Raw genomic sequence first — 17,129 nt, forward strand, 5'->3', positions numbered from 1 at the left:
CTGTAACCCTGGGCTGCGTAGTCTGGCCTGGGGCTGGGATCAGTAGCTAACAAGGTATTCCTCTGATTTTCATCCATTGTGAATGTGGGACTGTTCATTCCACTACCTGACCAATGCCACAGCACATTCTCTCCACTCCTGTTCCCCATTTCTGCCCCATCTCTACCCATCTGGATGAATACAGTATAACTTCTTTAAGTCCTTGATTGTCTGACTTCCATACAGTTTGATATTCTGGCAGTTCTGGATGTTTTTTGTTTTGAAGTTAGTTTTGATCCTTCTTACGGCTGTGCAAAGAGGCAAAGCATGTCTGCATAGGCCTTCAGCTTGACCCTAAGTCCAGGTAGGTGTGGTTGTCCTTGATGTGCTTGATGAGGTCAAACAGGGTCGGGAAATGGAGTCTGTAGCCCGGAAGCAGCAGGTATTGGAGAAGGAGGTGGCAGCAATGCCTGTCATGGTGCTACATCAAGAGTCTACCTGGAGTCAACTCTCCCTTCTGCCATTTTAATGTGAACATTTGATACTATGAATTTCCCTTCATCTCTCTAGCTATGTCCAGTATTAACATACGGTATTTTAGTTTTTAGTTTGGTACTTCCTAATTTTAATATTATGGGATTTTTTTTGCATACAAGATATATAGAAGTGTAATTTTAAATTTCCAAATAGGGGGAGCAATTTTTTTCATATTGAGAGTTTTCTTTGTTACAGATTTTGACCTTAATTTTTCTGAAGTCAAATAATATTGTTTTTATCTTTGTTGAAACTTGTTTTGCAGAAAACCTGGAGAGTTTTCGTGAATATTCTTACCTTGCTTGAAAAGATTATGTATGTCTTTCAGTTTTGCTGTTTTTTTAAAAATTATATTTTATTGTTTAAGCTATTACAGTTGGCTCAAATTTTTCCTCTTTGTCCCCGTCCACCCAGCACCCTCCTACTTCCTCAGGAAATCCCCACACCATTGGCCATGTCCATGGGTCCTGTATATATACATATGTTCTTTGGCTACTCTATTCCCTTTGCTGTACTTTACATCCCCACGACGATTCTGTCACTATCCATTTGTACTTCTTAATCCCTTTACTTTTTTCATCCATCTCCGTGAACCTCCCATCTGGCAACCATTAAAACATTCTCTGTATTTTTGATTCTGTTTCTGTTCTGCCTGTTTGTTTATTTTTTTTTAGATTCAGTTGTTGATAGATATGTATTTATTGCCATTTTACTGTTCATATATTTGATCTTAAAGAAGACCCTTTAATGTTCCATATAATACTGGTTTGGTGATGATGAACTCCTTTAGCGTTTTCTTATCTGGGAAGCTTTTTATATGTCCTTCAATTCTAAGTGATAGTTTTACTGGGTAGAATAATCTTGGTTGTAGGTCCTTGCTTTTCATCACTTTGAATATTTCTTGCCAGTCCCTTCTAGCCTACAAAGTTTCTTTTGAGAAATTGGCTGACAATATTCTGTGGCTCCCTTATAGGTAACTTAACTGCTTTTCTCTTGCTCCTTTGAAGATTCTCTTTGTATTTAAACTTCAGCATTTTAATTATGGCTTTGTGTCTTGGAGTGGACCTCTTTGCATCCATCTTGTTTGGGACACTCTGTGTTTCCTGTCCTTGTATATCTATTTCCTTCATCTGGTTAGGGACATTTTCTTTCATTATTTTTTCAAATAGGTTTCCAGTTGCTTATTCTTCCTCTTCTCCTTCTGGCACCCTTAGGATGTGAATATTGGTGTGCTAGAGGTTGTCCCAGAGGCTCCTTACACGCTATTTATTTATTTATTTATTTAATTGTTACAACAGTTCTAATTTTTTCCCCTTTGCTCCCCTCTGCGCTTGCCTGTAAACACCTGTCTTTTCCAAGTCCTTCTGGTTTTTCATTGTGCCTTAAGGTTCCTTCTGCCATCTTTCAGGAGAACAACCTTCATTCCTTCTGTGGAAAGATTGCCATGGACTGCACATCCAACCAAAGTACCAGGCCTTCTATCTTGTGGGCTTTTATTACCTTTGAAAGTCAATCCCAGTTCATCAGGGCTTTTTGATAACAACCAGAGCCCAAGCATGTCTCCTTTAGGCATGACATTCCCGTCAAAGTCTTAGTCAATAAAACCTCTATTAACAACAGGTCTTATTAGTTTTATGCAAAGAAACTTATGTCATTACTTACTTCTTTAGAATACCAAACTCTGGAGGGATCAGATAGGGAGAAAATATACAGTGTGAAGGAAAATTCTTGTCCTTCTGATATTCACTGAACTTGCATTTCCATTCTTTATATTTTCATTTTTTCCCCCACTAAAAATATTTTTTTGTTTTTGTTTTTCCATTACAGGTGTCCCAATTTTTTCCTCCCTCTTGCTTCCCTGCACCCTGCCCCCCTTCTCCTACATTCAGTCCCCCCTCAGTTGTCCATGTCCATGGGTCATTTATACATGTTCTTTGACTAGACCCTTCCCCTTCTTACCCCCTTCTCTCCCTCCCATCTCCCCCTTTGTTACTGTTGGTTTATTCCTTGCTTACATACCTCTGGTTCAATTTTGCTAATTTCTTTGTGTTGTTCATTAGTTTCCTGTAATAGGTGATAGCATAAGGTATTTTTCTTTCATTGCCTGGCTTATTTCGCTGAGCATAATTCTCTCTGGTTCCATCCATGTTGTTGCAAATGGTAGAAGTTCCTTCTTTCTTTCAGTACTTATTCATTGTCATTTCCCCCCTTTGTACTCGTGTTCCTCTCTGTCTCTCTCTGTTTCTTCATCTTCTTAAAGCAGACCCTTTTAGCGTCTCTTGCAATGTTGGTTTGGTGGAGATGTATACTTTTAGCCTTCTTTTGTCTTGGAAACTCCTTATTTCACCTTCCATTTTGAATGACTGTCTTGCTGGGTAGAGTATTCTTGGTTGTAGGCCTTTGTTTTCCATTGCTTGGAATATTTTTTGCCATTCCCTTCTGTATTGTAGTGTTCCTGCTGAGAAATCTGATGATAGCTTTATTGGAGCTTCCTTGTATGTCATTAGTTGTTTCTCTCTTGCTGCTTTTAGGATTCTCTCTTCGTCTTTGAATGTTGCCATTTTAATTATGATGTGTCTTGAAGTGGGCCTGTTGGGGTTCATCTTTATTGGGACCCTCTGTGCTTCACGGACTTGCGTGACTCTTTCTCTCCTCATGTTAGGGAAGTTTTCTGTCATTAGTTTTTCAAGGAGGTTTTCTATTTCTTGCTCCTCTTCTCCTTCTGGAATTCCTATGATACGGATATTATTACGTTTTATGTTGTCCTGCAGCTGTCTTAGAGCCTCTTCAGTGTTGTTCAGTCTTTTTTCATTTTGTTGCACTGTCTGGGAGTTTTTGTCTACATTGTCTTCCAGCTCGCTGATCCGATCTTCTGCTTCCTCTAGCCTGCTTTTAATTCCTTCTACTGTGTTCTTCAATTCAGAGATCGTATTCTTCATTTCCTCCTGGCTCTTATTGATAACTTCTATGTTCTTTTTCATCCTGGTGTAATTCTCAGTAAGTACCTTGTAGTTTTTCTGGAGTTCCTTGTAGTTTCCTTGCCGTTCTTTGTAGTTTTCTTTGAGCTCATTGAGCTTCTCCATAATCCATGTTTTGAATTCCGTATGTGATAGTTTGCTCCCCTCTGTTTCATTTAGCACTCTTTCTGGGGATTCTGCCTTTCCTTTCGATGGGGGGTTGTTACTCTGTCTCCCCTTTTTTGTGACTCCTATTGTTTGTTGGTGCTTCTTAGAATGATCTGCACTTCCTGGATCTGCCCCTGGTGGAGTCAGATTGTATACCAGTCTGGACCAAGGCAGCCTGTTGGAGACTTCCAGGGATCTACTGCCTTTGTCTCCTTTAGTTGTTAATCTATTCAATCTGTGACTAGCCTTCAGGCTTAAGAACCGAGGGTATGGCAGCCTAATTTCTGCAGGCAGGGCTTTTGGTTCCCCTCAGGCTTATGCCATTCAGAGGGAAATGGTCTGCCTGCAGTACTGGGGATAAGTCAGCACTGGGACCCGGTCAACTGCTCCCCCAGTTCTCCCCTCAAAGCCACCGCTCCAGACTCTCCCTAAGTGTCTCCGGTCCTCCCCGCCCTCCCTCCATTCGAGCCCAGGGTAAGTGGGGGCCAGAATATTTTCGTATGTGATCTGCTTAAGAGCTTTTTCTCCAGCTCTTTCTCTCCGGCTAGCAAGAAACCCTGTGGCTTTTCACTTTTCACAGCTGGATACTATTTTACTTTCCACTCTGTTGCTGTAGGCTGGGAAGCCCAGCTGGGGGTGTAGACCGCACCCTTCTCTGGGGGAACCTCTGGCTGCTGAGCTTTTTCTCAGTCCCTTCAGCTGCCACCCATGGGAGCCCAGCCAACCCTTTCACGTCTCCTCACTCCCTACTGGTCACGTTTTGATTTAGTAGCCTTTTCTGTCTCTCTGTGGTTATAAGACTTCTCTCCAGCTAGTGTTCGGTTGGTTATTCCAGATGATTTCTCCAAAATTAAGTTGTAAATCCAGAGTGGTCCTGGGAGGAGGTTATTGTAGCATCCACTTACTCTTCTGCCATCTTGTTTCTTGTTCTATAGATTCATTTTTCTTATTGCAATTCTGATTGATAGTTTTTGCTTCCTTCTGTTCCAAATCACTGGTTTGATTTACAACTTCATGCACTCTACTCTTGATTCCCTGTAAATTGTTTGTATTTCAATTAGTTTATTCTTTATTTGTGACTAGATCTTTTTTATGCTTTTGAGGTCCTCACTAAGTTTCTTGCACATCATTATAACCAGTTTTTTGTCTGTATTGATAGATTGTTTTTCTCTATTTTGTGTAGTTCTTATTCTGGAGTTTTGCTTTCTTTTTATTTGGGCTGTTTTCCTTGGTCTCCTCATTTTGGTAGCCTCCCTGTGTTTGTATTTATTTATCAGGTAGAGCTACTATATCTTCTAGGCTTGATAGAGTGGCTTAATATAGTAGGTGTTCTGTAGGGTCTAGTTCCATAGCTTCTCTAATACCCAGCTGGGTACTCAGGTGCTCCCACTTTGTGGCCTGTCTGTGTGCACCCTCCTGTTGTAGTTGAGCTTTGATTAGTGCTTGTACCACCTGTGTTCTGTCTGAGGTCACACATCATTAGCTACAAACGGGATCTGCAGATGCCTGTTATTATTCTGGGTGTGGAGGTGCCCAGGAGAAGCCAAGCTGTGAACTGAGGCTGAATGCTGCTACTGCTGGGCCTGGGGCAACTTAGTGAGAGGTACAAGGCTTGCTGAACCAGAAGCTGCTTGTTTGAGAAAATTAGGAAAATCTGAAGCATGGACCAAGAGAAGCCACTGATATGGAGAAACCACTGGAAACAGCTCTGGTGGGCCTTAAAGTTGGGTGGTGATGGGCCTCAGGGAATCAGCTAGCTGGAGCAAACATGATGAGCCAGATTGATGGAGTGTTGGATATGGTATCTGCCTGCTTGCTCTGTGGCAGGAAGAGATCAGGAAAAGAACAATGGCCTCTGCCACCATTTCTCTCTGGGAGAAAGCTGTCCCCTAGCTCTTGCCCTGATGACAGACGATTTACTTCTTCCCTGTAAGTCTCTGATGCCTTTCTATCTTCTACCCCCGTGCTGGATCTCAGAAGGAGAGAGTCCAAGTAAGTCTGTGCATGACCCTTTAAGAGGAACTGCCTGGGATTCCAGCAGTTTCTGTCACCACAGCCTCAATTCCTACTGGTTTTTACAGCCAGAAGTAATGGAGACTTCTCTTCCTGGCACTGGAACCCTGCCTTGGCTGGGGGTTTGGTGTGGGACTGGGACCCTTTGCTCCTAAGATACCCCTCCCAAACATGTGTATAGGACCAACCCGTTTGGCGTCTCCACCCATCCTACCAGTTTTGATGTCAGTTCTTTTTTAATTCCGTAATCGTAGGACTTCCATTCAGACCAATTTCTGGTGATTCTGAATGATAGTTGTTCTGTACTTTAGTTACAATTTTGATTGGTTGTGCAAGGAGGTGAGCCGTGTTTACCTATGCCGCCATGTTGATGGGAATTCTTCAATTTTGAATGACATGTTCCATATATGTCCATCTGGTCAAGTTTGTGAACTTGTTGAATCTTCTGTATCCATTTCTTTTGTTTGCTTGATTTGGTCTTTAATCTGTTGATTACTGGAAGACATGCATTAAAGTCTTTCTTTGCCTATTTTAAAAAATATTTTTTTTGTCTTTCACATTATGTAATTCCACTATGATGTGTCTCTTGGTGTAATGAGGTTTTTTTTGCCCTTTTTCCCACTGACTTTAATACCTTTAATCAATTCTACAAAATTTTTAGCCATTGCTTCTTTGAATATTTATTTTTTTCTTCACTATTTTCTCTCTTTCAAGATCTCCTATTGGATATTTATTAGACATCTCCCTCTATTCTCTATGTCTCATATTTTCCTTTCATGTTTTTTTCTCTCATGTTTAATTCTCTGAAATGATTAGGAATCATTTCTAAAGTTCTTCTCCTTCATTGTTCCTTTTGTTGTGTCTAATTTGCTGAAACTTACTCTCTTTTGACATTTTATTTTAGTCTTTTATTTTCAGAAACTCTTTCATTTTTGTTATTCTGGAATGGTATAATTTCAAACATCATTGTAGGAGAGTGATTTTTCAACCTGTGCGCCAAAAAACATTTTAAAACATGAAATACCTGACTATTTAGTCAGGGATTCTGACCTCTTTTCCCTTGGGTTGTCATTAAAAAAATTATAACAGTCAACATAGCAGTAGCCATCCAGTGTGAATGTCAGATCAGAAAAAATTAAGTATATTTTTTGGTGTGCTGCAGAATTTAGTAATTACTGTATGTGTACCATGAAATGGAAAATGTTGAAAATTGCTAGTATCGCAGTGAAGTTCTTTCCAATGGCCTTCAGCTCATCCTGTGTGGGTGACTGAATCAAAAAGTCAAACAAAACAAAATGAAACGAACAACAAAAAATCGACTATCCCTTTTTCACTTCTTTAATACGAGATTGGAGCAATCAAATGAAGTCGTAATTAATGGAATGTGAGGTGGTTAGCTTGATTATAAAAAATTCACAGAAAAGAAAAGTTTGGGGAATTATGATAAAGAGTAGCATCTGACTGGTAGTGAAGAAAGTGAGGAATGATGGCACTCACAAGTCCTTGAAGCATCACCTGTACTTTTGTTTCAGGGTAAGGATATACAGTATCCTGTTTTATGTATGGTTTGTCCTTCCTTTTTCTTTTAATAGTGCCAACTCAACTAGGGATTAAGAGTTTATTTTCTTTAATTATTTATTTGCCTGGCATTTATTTTGTCTACATTTTATAAGTTATGGTTCAGTAACATAAAGGAATATTAGTTTGTCATCTGCCTAGTCCACCATTTGTAATGAATTTAAAATACATATTAAATAGACTGAACCTAGTAGTTCAAATTCACTTCAATACAAGTTCTGATTAGAAGTTTATTTCTATAGAGATGGTTCAGTTAAATATACTCTTCTTTTAACTTTGAAATAAAAAAAAAAACAGGTTTACAAAAGGTTTTTTTCTTCCGTAGAAACACAATTTATTTTTTTATTTTTATTGTTTTTGTTACAGTTGTCCCACTTTTTCCCCATTGCTCCCCCAACACCCAGCGCACCCTTTCTCCTACAGTCAGTCCCCACCCCGTTGTCCATGTCCATGGGTTATTTATACTAGTTCCTTTACTAAAACCTTACCCTACTTCCTCCCCTTCTCCCTCCCCCAGCCCCCCTGATAACTGTTATTCTGTTCCTTGTTTACATGTCTCTGGTTCAATTTCTTTCATTTGTTTGTGTTGTTAATTAGTCTCCTGAATCAGCTGATAACGTAATTTTTCTTCCGTTACCTGTTTTATTTCGCTATGCATAATTCTATCTAGTTCCATCCATGTTGTTGCAAATGGCAGGAGTTTCTTCTTTCTCTCTGCTGCATAGTACTCCATTGCATAAATGTACCACAGTTTTTTGATCCATTTATCTACAGATGGACACTTGGGCTGTTTCCAGCACTTGGCTATTGTAAGTAGCAGTCCTGTGAACATACAGATGCGTAAGTTCTTTTGAATTAGGGTTTCAGGATTCTTCGAGTATAGTCCTAGGAGTGGAAAGCTGGTTCAAAAGGCAGTTCCATTTTTAGTTTTTTGAGGAAATTCCATACTGTTTTCCCTAGTGCCTGCACCAGTCTGTATTATTACCACGAAAAGTGCACTAGGGTTCCCGTTTCTCTACATCCTCGCCAGCACTTGTTGATTGTTGATTTGTTGATGATGGCCATTCTGACTGGTATAAAGTGGTACCTCATTGTGGTTTTTATTTGCATCTCAGTGATGGCTGGTGATGTTGAGCATTCTTTCATGTGTCTATGGACCTTCTGTATATCCTCCTTGGAGAAGTGTTTGTTCAGGTCCTTTGCCCATTTTTTAATTGGGCTGTTTCTTTGTGTTGAGATTTGTAAGTTCTTTATATATTTTGGAGATCAATTCCTTCTCTGAGGTATCATTGACAAATATGTTTTGCCATATGACTGGTTCCCTTTTCATTTTACTTACGTTTTCTTTTGCTGAGCAGAAACTCTTAAGTTTGATGTAGTCCCATTTGTTTATTCTTTCTTTTATTTCCTTGTCTTAGGGAAATTTTCCTGCCTGTGTTTTCCTCTAGGACTTATATGCTGTCACAGCTTACATTTAAGTCTTTGATCCATCTTGACTTTATTCTGGTGTGTGGTTTAAGCTGGTGATGTAGTTTCATTTTTTGCATGTCCCTGTCCAGTTCTCCCAGCACCATTTGTTGAAGAGGCTCTTCTCACTCCATTTTATGTTCCTTCCCCTTTTGTCAAATATTAGTTGATCACATAGACCAGGTTTTATTTCTGGGCTCTCTTTTCTGTTCTGTTGATCTATATGTCTTTTCGTATGCCAATACCAGGCTGTTTTGATTACAGTGACTTTGTAGTATAATTTGATGTCCGGTATTGTGTTTTCTCCTACTGTGTTCTTTTTCCTCAAGATTGCTTTGGCTATTTGGGGTCTTTTTTGGTTCCATATAAATATTTGTTTTAGTTCTGTGAAATATGTCACTGGTATTTTAATAGGGAGTGCATTGAATCTATATAAATTGCTTTGGGTAATATGGATATTTTAATGATGTTAATTCTTTATATCCATGAACATGGTACAGTAGTTCCTCTCTATATCGCAGTTCATTTATCGTGGCTTCACTGTATCGTCGAATTTTTAAAAATATATTTATTTATCGTGGATTTTTTGCTATATTGTGAGATTTTGCGGTACTGTATTTGTGTGTTGTTTAAGTTACATAGGTTTAAGAGTGTAGAATAAATGTAAGGTTCCTAATTCACGGGGACATCTAGAACTAATACCTGCAATAAGTGAGGGAATACTGTATTTGCTTCCATTTACTTGTATCTTCCTTAATTTCTTTCTTCCATGTTATGTAGTTTTCGGAGTACAGATCTTTTATCTCTTTGGTTAAGTTTATTCCTAGGTATTTTATTTTTCTTATTGCTATAGTAAGTGGACTTTTTTCTAGTTTCTATATCTGAGTTTTTATTGTTGGTGTACAGAAATACCTTCGATTTCTGAATATTTACTTTGTATCCTGCTATTTTGCCAAATTCACTTATTAGGTTGAGTAGTTTTTCAGTGGAGTCTGTAGGGTTTTCTGTATACACTATCATTTCATCTGCAAATAATGACAATTTTACTTCCTGTTTTCCAATTTGGATACCTTTTATTTTTTTTCTTGACTGATTGCTGTGCCTAGAACTTCCAGCACTACGTTGATTAGTAGTGGAGAGAGTGGACATCCTTGTCTTCTTCCTCATATCAGGAGGAATGCTTCAGTTTTCGTCCATCGAATATGATGTTGACTTAAGGTTTGTCATATATGGCCTTTATTATGTTGAGGTATACTCCCTGTATTCCCATATTGCTGAGTGTTTTCATCATAAATAGGTGTCGTACTATATCAGATGCTTTTTCGGCATCTATTGATATGATCATATGAATTTTGTCTTTCATTTTCTTTATGTGGTGTATAATGTTTACAGTATCCCTTCACTTATCGCGAGTATTACGTTCCAGACCGCCCCGTGAAGTAGGAACCTTTTATTTACTCTACACTCTTAAACCTACGTAACTTTTAACAACATATGTGTACAGTACTGCAAAATCCCACGATATAGCAAAAAAATCCGCGATAAATAAATATAATATTTTTAAAAATCCCGCGATACACTGAGGCCGTGACAAGTGAACTGCAGTATAACGAGGTACTACTGTATGGATTTGCGAATATAAAACCATCCTTGCATCACTGGGGTGATTCCCACTTGATCGTGGTGTATCATCTTTTTAATGTGTTGCTGGATTTGGTTTGCAAATATTTTGTTGAAGATTTTATCATCTGTGTTCATCAGAGATATTGTCCTGTAGTTTACTTTCTTTGTTGTATCCTGACCTGATTTTGTAATGTGGGTAATACTGGTTTCACAAAAAGAGTTTGGGAGTCTTTTCTGTTCTTGGACTTTTTGCAATAGTTTGAGAAGGGTAAGCATTAGTTCTTCCCTAAATGTTTTATAAAATTCACCTGTGAAGCCATCTGGTTCAGGGCTTTTGTGTGTCAGGATTTTTTTTATTACTGCTTGAATTTCACTCTTTTTTTATAGGTCTGATAGTCTTTCCACTTTTTCTTGATTCAGTTTTGCAAGATTATATATTTCTAGAAATTTGTCCATTTCCTCTAGGTTGTCAAGTTGCTTGCCATACTGTTGTTTGTAGTAATTTCTTACAATCCTTTGTATTTCTGTGATATCGGTTGTTATTTCTCCTCTTTCATTTCTGATTTTGTATATTTGGCTCCTTTCTTTTTTTCTTGATGAGCCTGGCTAAAGGCTTGTTGATTTTGTTTATCTTTTCAAAGAACCAGCTCTTACTTTTGTTTTCTTTTGGTTTGTTTAGTCCTTATATCATTTAATTCTGCTTTGAACTTGAGGATTTCCTTCCTTCTACTCACTCTGGGCTTTGTTTGTTGTTGTGCTTCTAGTACTTGTAGCTGTAGGGTTGGATGTTTTATTTGAGATTCTTCCATCCTTTTTAGGTATGCCTGTATTGCTGTGAACTTTCCTCTCAGGACTGCTTTTGGGCTGCTGTGTGTTCTTTATCATATGTTTCCAGAAACTTCTTGATTTTTTCCTTAATGTCCTTGTTAACCCATTCATTATTTAATAGTATGTTATTCATCTCCATGAGTTTGAATGTCTTTGAGTTTTTTCCTTGAAGTTGATTTCCTGTTTCAAGCCATTATGATCTGAGAAGATGCTTGATAAAATTTTAATTTTCTTGAATTTGTCAAGGCTTGTTTTGTCCTACCATGTGATCTGTCTTTGAGAATGTTCCATGTACAATTGAGAAGAATGTATATTTTGCTTCTTTGGGGTGAAAAGTTCTATACATATCAACTAAGTCCATTTGTTCCAGAGTGTTGTTCAGTGCCTCAGTATCCTTGGTGTTTCCTTGCTTAGAAGACCTGTCCATTGTTGACAATGGGGTGTTAAAGTCCCCTACCATGAGTGTGTTTCTGTTGATATCCTTTTTATTGATTTCTAATATTTTCCTTATATATTTAAGTACTGCTATGTTGGGTGCATATATGTTTACCAGTGTCATATCTTCTTGATGAATTATTCCCTTAAGCATTATGAAATTTCCTTCTTTGTCTGTATTTATGGCATTTGTTGTTAAATCTTTTTCATGAAATATAAGTATTGCTACTCAGCTTTCTTTCCATATCCTTTGGTTGTAATACATTTTTTGATCCCTTCACTTTTAAGTCTGTGTAAATCTTTTGTTTTTAGATGTGTCTCTTGTAGACAGCATATATGTGGTTTATGTTTTTGTATCCATTCCGCTAACCTATATCTTTTTATTGGAGCATTTAATTCATTTACATTTAGGGTTATTATTACAGATATTTATTCATTTCCCTTTGTACATGTGTTCCTCTCTTTCTATTTCTTCTTTTTCTTAAAGCATTCTCTTTAGCATCTCTTGCAAAGCTGCTTTGGTGGAGATGTATTCTTTTAGTCTTCCTTTGTCTGGGAAACTCATTTCACCTTCCATTTTGAAAGAGAGCCTTACTGGGTGGAGTAGTCTTGAATGTAGTCCTTTGTTTTTCATTCCTGAAGTATTTTTTGCCATTCCCTTCTGGCTTGTAGTTTTTCTGTTGACATATTAGTTGATTGTCTTAGCAGAGCTCCCTTGTATGTTATATGGTGTTTTTCTCTTGCTGCCTTTAGGATTCTCTGTTTGTCTTTTAATGTAGCCATTTTGATTATGGTGTGCCTTGGAGTGGGGCTTTTTAGGTTTATCTTCATTGGGGGACCCTCTGTGCTTCCTGGACTTGCATGATTTTTTCTCTGGTCAGATTTGGAGGGTTTTATGTCATTGATTTTTCAATCAGGTTTTCTATCCCATGCTCCTCTTCTTCTTGTATCACTATGATAGGGATATTGTTTCATTTCTCATGTTATCCTGCAGTTCTTGTAAACCCTCTTCATTCTTTTTAAGTCTCTTTTCATTTGTTGCATTGTCTGGGAATTTTTTTCCACGTTGTCCTCTAAATCACTCATCGATCCTCTGCTTCATTTAACCTGCTTTTGATTGATTCTAGTGTGTTCTTCCGTTCAGAAATTGTATTCTTCATTTCTTCCTGGTTCTTATAGATAGTTTCTATATCCCTTTTTATGCTGCTATAGTTCTTTGTAAGTTTCTTGTAGCTTCCCTGGAGTTTTTTGTAATTCCCCTGAAATTCGTTGTAGTTTTCTTTGAGTTTGTCAAGTTCATTGAGCTTCCTCATTATCGTTGTTTTGACTTCCATGTCTGATAGTTTGCTTGCCTCTATTTCATCTATCCCTTCTTCTGGGAATTCCTCCTTTCCTTTTGATGGGGTGTTATTCCACCTCCCCATTTTGGGTGACTGGTCTTGTTTGTTTCTGCTTCTTAGATTGATTTGCTTTTATTTTCTGTCTTTCTGGTGTTACCTTCTTGTATACAGTTGTTGAGCTGATGCCTCCAGTTGATGCCGCTTAGAGGGGAGTCGTTTGCTTAAGTGATTTCTCCTGTTGTACTGGGGATGATTCTGTACTGGGATCTAGTCCACTGTTCTCCCACCTCTTTCTCCAGAGCCAGCACCCAAAACTTCTTACAAAGTGCCTCTAGTTCACTTCACCCTCTTTTGGCCTCAGCCAGGGGCGAGTGCACTCCCTCACGCAGGCCATGGTGGGTTGACTGGTTGCGTATTGGGGTGGGTGGGTCCAAGGCTCTTTTGCGCACATGCATGGGGCCGCAGTGGGCAGATTTGGTTGCCTGCCTGTTGGGGCAGGCTGGTGGTGCCTCTGCGTGCTGGCAGGTGGCTTGGTTTTGTTCCTGGGCATGCGTACCAGGGCACTTCTGTGTTCACGCTCACACAACCTATGGGAAGGGTTGGGGAATGTGCGAGTGTGCCTGCACCTGCATTCCTCAGGAATCTTACCGCACCCCTGGCCTCTCCTCCCTTGTCTGCAAAAAACAATCAAAAGAGAAAAAGAAACGCACACACACACACACACACACACACACACAAACACACACAAGTACTTCTGTTCCTTGCCTCTCAGAGCCAAGTGCCACCTGGCCCACTCCTGGCTCTGCTAGTGGGCAGAGCCTCACTCTCCACCCAGCTCCTCTCAGGGGAAACCTAGGGTCACTGCAAGATCTTTGCTCACTGCCAGCTGCCGCTCGGGGAGCAAATTTGGCCAGAAATCCTGTCTCATCCCTTTCTCCTCCACTATCCTCAGCAGTCAGGTCACTCCCAGACGGTCAGCAGCGCCAAGGCTCAACTCCTGCCAGTATTCAGATGTTAACTGAGATGCTCTGTCCACAGTTAGCCTTAACTACAGACAGGTCTCGGGAGCAAGCAAGCGCAGACTCCCCTCATTCCTGTGCCATCTTCAGAGTCTCGAAATATACTTTTCCAGGACCTATTTGTTGTGACTAGTTGCTGTCATACAGATCAGGCCATACAATATAAGAATATCTTTTATTATTATTGTTGTTATTGTTATTCCATTGTAGTTGTCCCATTTTTCCCGCTTTGCCCTCCTCCACTCAGCCCAACCCATACTTCCATAATCAATCCCCACACCGCTGTCTATGTCAGTTGGTCATTCATGCATGTTTATTAACCCCTCTTCCCTTTCCACCATTATCCCCCTTCTCCTTCGCAGCTGTCAGTTTGTTCCATCTTTATATGCTCTGGTTCTATGTTGCTCATTACTTTATTTTTTTCATTAGATTCCTCTTATAAGTGAGATTATATGGTATTTGTCTTTCACCGTCTGGTTTATTTCACCGTCTGGCTTATTTCACTAGCATAATGGTCTCCAGTTCCAACCATGCTGTCACAAATGGTAGGAATTCCTTCTTTCTGCTGCATAGTATTCCATTGTGTAAATGTACCACAGTTTTTTGATCCACTCATCTACTGATGGGCACTTAGGTTTTTTCTAGCACTTGGCTATTGTAAATAGTGGTGCATAAGTTCTTTCCAATTGTTGTTCTGGGATTCCCAGGGTATATTCCTAGCAGTGGAATCACTGGTTCAAAAGGCAGTTCCAATTTTAAATTTTAAGGAAATTCCATACTGTTTTCCACAATGGCTGCACCAGTCTGCATTCCCACCAACAGTGCACAAAGTTCCCTTTGCACCCTCACCAGCACTTGTTTGTTGATTTGTTAATGATGGCTGTTCTAACTGGTGTAAAGTGGTATCTCATTGTGGTTTTAATTTGCATCTCTCTGATGGCTAGTGATGTTGAGCACTTTTTCATATGTCTGTAGGCCAACTGTATGTCCTCCATGGCAAACTGTCTAGTCGGGTTCTTTGCCCGTTTTTTAATTGGATTGTTTGTTTTCCTGGTGTTGAGTCATATGAGTTCTTTATATATTTTGGAGAAAAGCCCTTGTCCATTGGGTCATTGGCAAATATGTTCTCTCTTACAGTCTGTTCCCTTTTAACTTAGATGATGGTTTCTTTATTTGTGCAGAAGCTTTTTATTTTGGTGTAGTTCCTTGCCCTAAGAGATATCTGCAAAAATACTGCCATGTGTGATATACGAAATTTTACTGCCTATGTTTTCCTCCGGGACTTTTATGGTATAGTTAAGTCTTTCATCCATTTTAAGTTTATTCTTGTGTGTGATGTATGTTCATTTTTTTGCATGTACCAGTCCAGTTCTCCCAGAACCATTTATTGAAGAGACTATTTTTACTCCATTGTATGCTCATGCCTCTTTGTCAGATATCAATTGACCAAAAAATATGGAACAGTTCACAAATTTGCATGTCATCCTTGCTCAGTGGCCATACTGATCTTCTCTGTATCCTTCCAGTTTTAGTATATGTACCGCCAAAGTGAGCACAATGATATCTTTTGACATACAAACCGTTGCTAGGGAAGTTACAAAATAATGGCAGATTATTACAAGTATTAATTACTCCTACATCTAAAATACTGCCTCCTAATATATCCTATATTTCTGTGAGTTATTACCAATTGTTTGAAGTACTTTAAAAGATGCTTCCCAGTTTTAATATGTAAGAAGTTAGTCAGTATAGCTATTCCTGAGTACAAAATTATTAAATTAGAGCACCTCCCTTTTTTTCCTTAGATGGGTGTCCAGTTTTGGTTAGAGACATTTGATCTAAAAGGATAGCATGCCCTCAGGCGTCATCTTCCCTTGTGAATCCTTTTCAGTCCTCTTACTATGGCCCCTTTAAACACTCTGCTTCCTTAACAGCCTTAGTTTTTTAACATGTAATTTTATGAATGTTCATCTTTCTTTTCTTTTAGACTGTGATTTCCTTGACAGCATTTTTTTCACTTAACTCTCATCCATCACTGTCAGGTAATGCTTTAATGATGGATGGGCATTACTCTTACATTTTGAGTTGGGTCAAGCACACTTAGTTAACATCTATGTTCATAGCTGGTGTGAATAGGACAGTAGTGAAAACAAGGCAGTTGAAATAATAATAGCTGCTGCTAGTATTTATTATGTACTTTAAATGTGTTACACAAGTTTAATAAGTTATCTTTTTAAATTTTCACAACAAAATTTATGCGGTGAGTTCTATTTACCTTAATCCTGCCTTGTCAGAAATTAATGCTGCCACTGAACTCCTTCTGCTTCATTTGTCTGGTATCTTTTTACTCATCCAGTTACCTTCAACCTTTTTTTTAAATTGAGGTATAATATATTTACAGTAAAATTTGCAAATCTTAAGTGTACATATTGGTGGCTTTTGACACATATATACATCCTAGTATCCACCATCCAGATCAAGAGATAAAAAGTTCCCTCATGCCCCATTCCAGTCAGTAGGCACCCATCTCACCACTATTCTGATTTCTATCAGCATAGATTTTTTTGCTTGTTTTTAAACTAAATGTAAAATGGAACCATACAGTTTGTGTCTGTCTGCTTTTGTTCCAACTTAATAATTTTTGAGATTCATCGAAATTGTGTGTTTCTCAGTAATTTAGTTTCTTTTATTGCTGAATTTGCATAACCAGCTTTTATTTATCATTTTCATGGTACTGGACATTGAGTTGTTTGAATTGTACGTTTTTATGAATGTAGTTGGTTGAGGCTGAGCTGCCTCCAACACCCCAGCTCAGTTGGAAACTTCTTTGTTCAGCAGAGGTTTCAGGACCATGGTGGAACAAATTTATCCAGGACACTGTATTTTGTCTGAGGGGAATGGGAGGTGGGTATTCCCTCTAGTGGAGAAAGCTCAAGACCTCTGTTCCTTATGCCTTTTATTGAGCAGGGGATTCGAGAGATACAAGGTCAAGACATATGAATTTATAATAAGCTTTCAGACAGTTGGGCTACAGCTGACAGTTACTGATTACAGATATCAATATAGAGAACACAGTAACTAGTCTGTGTCAGGGTCTGCTAAACATCCCGATTCCATGCTGGCATCAGGTGCAAGACATCATGCATTTTTAGCTACAGATTGCTTAGTTAATTAAGAGATAGGAAAAG

The 17,129-nt window shown here is 38.8% G+C and overlaps 1 protein-coding gene and 1 non-coding gene across 2 annotated transcripts in view; one reads left to right on the top strand and one right to left on the bottom strand.

The window, feature by feature from the left end:
* EXOC2 (exocyst complex component 2) overlaps nt 1-17,129 on the top strand; it is a 239,568-nt gene that overhangs the window by 147,770 nt on the left and 74,669 nt on the right. The gene's annotated exons all lie outside the window — the stretch shown is intronic.
* LOC150015568 (U6 spliceosomal RNA) lies at nt 15,391-15,497 on the bottom strand. Its single transcript, XR_016510161.1, has one exon. It is a non-coding gene; the product is annotated as a U6 spliceosomal RNA (small nuclear RNA).

This window comes from Furipterus horrens, unplaced genomic scaffold, assembly GCF_987537825.1.
Source record: "Furipterus horrens unplaced genomic scaffold, mFurHor1.1.pri manual_scaffold_3, whole genome shotgun sequence".
NCBI classification, from domain to species: Eukaryota; Metazoa; Chordata; class Mammalia; order Chiroptera; family Furipteridae; genus Furipterus; species Furipterus horrens.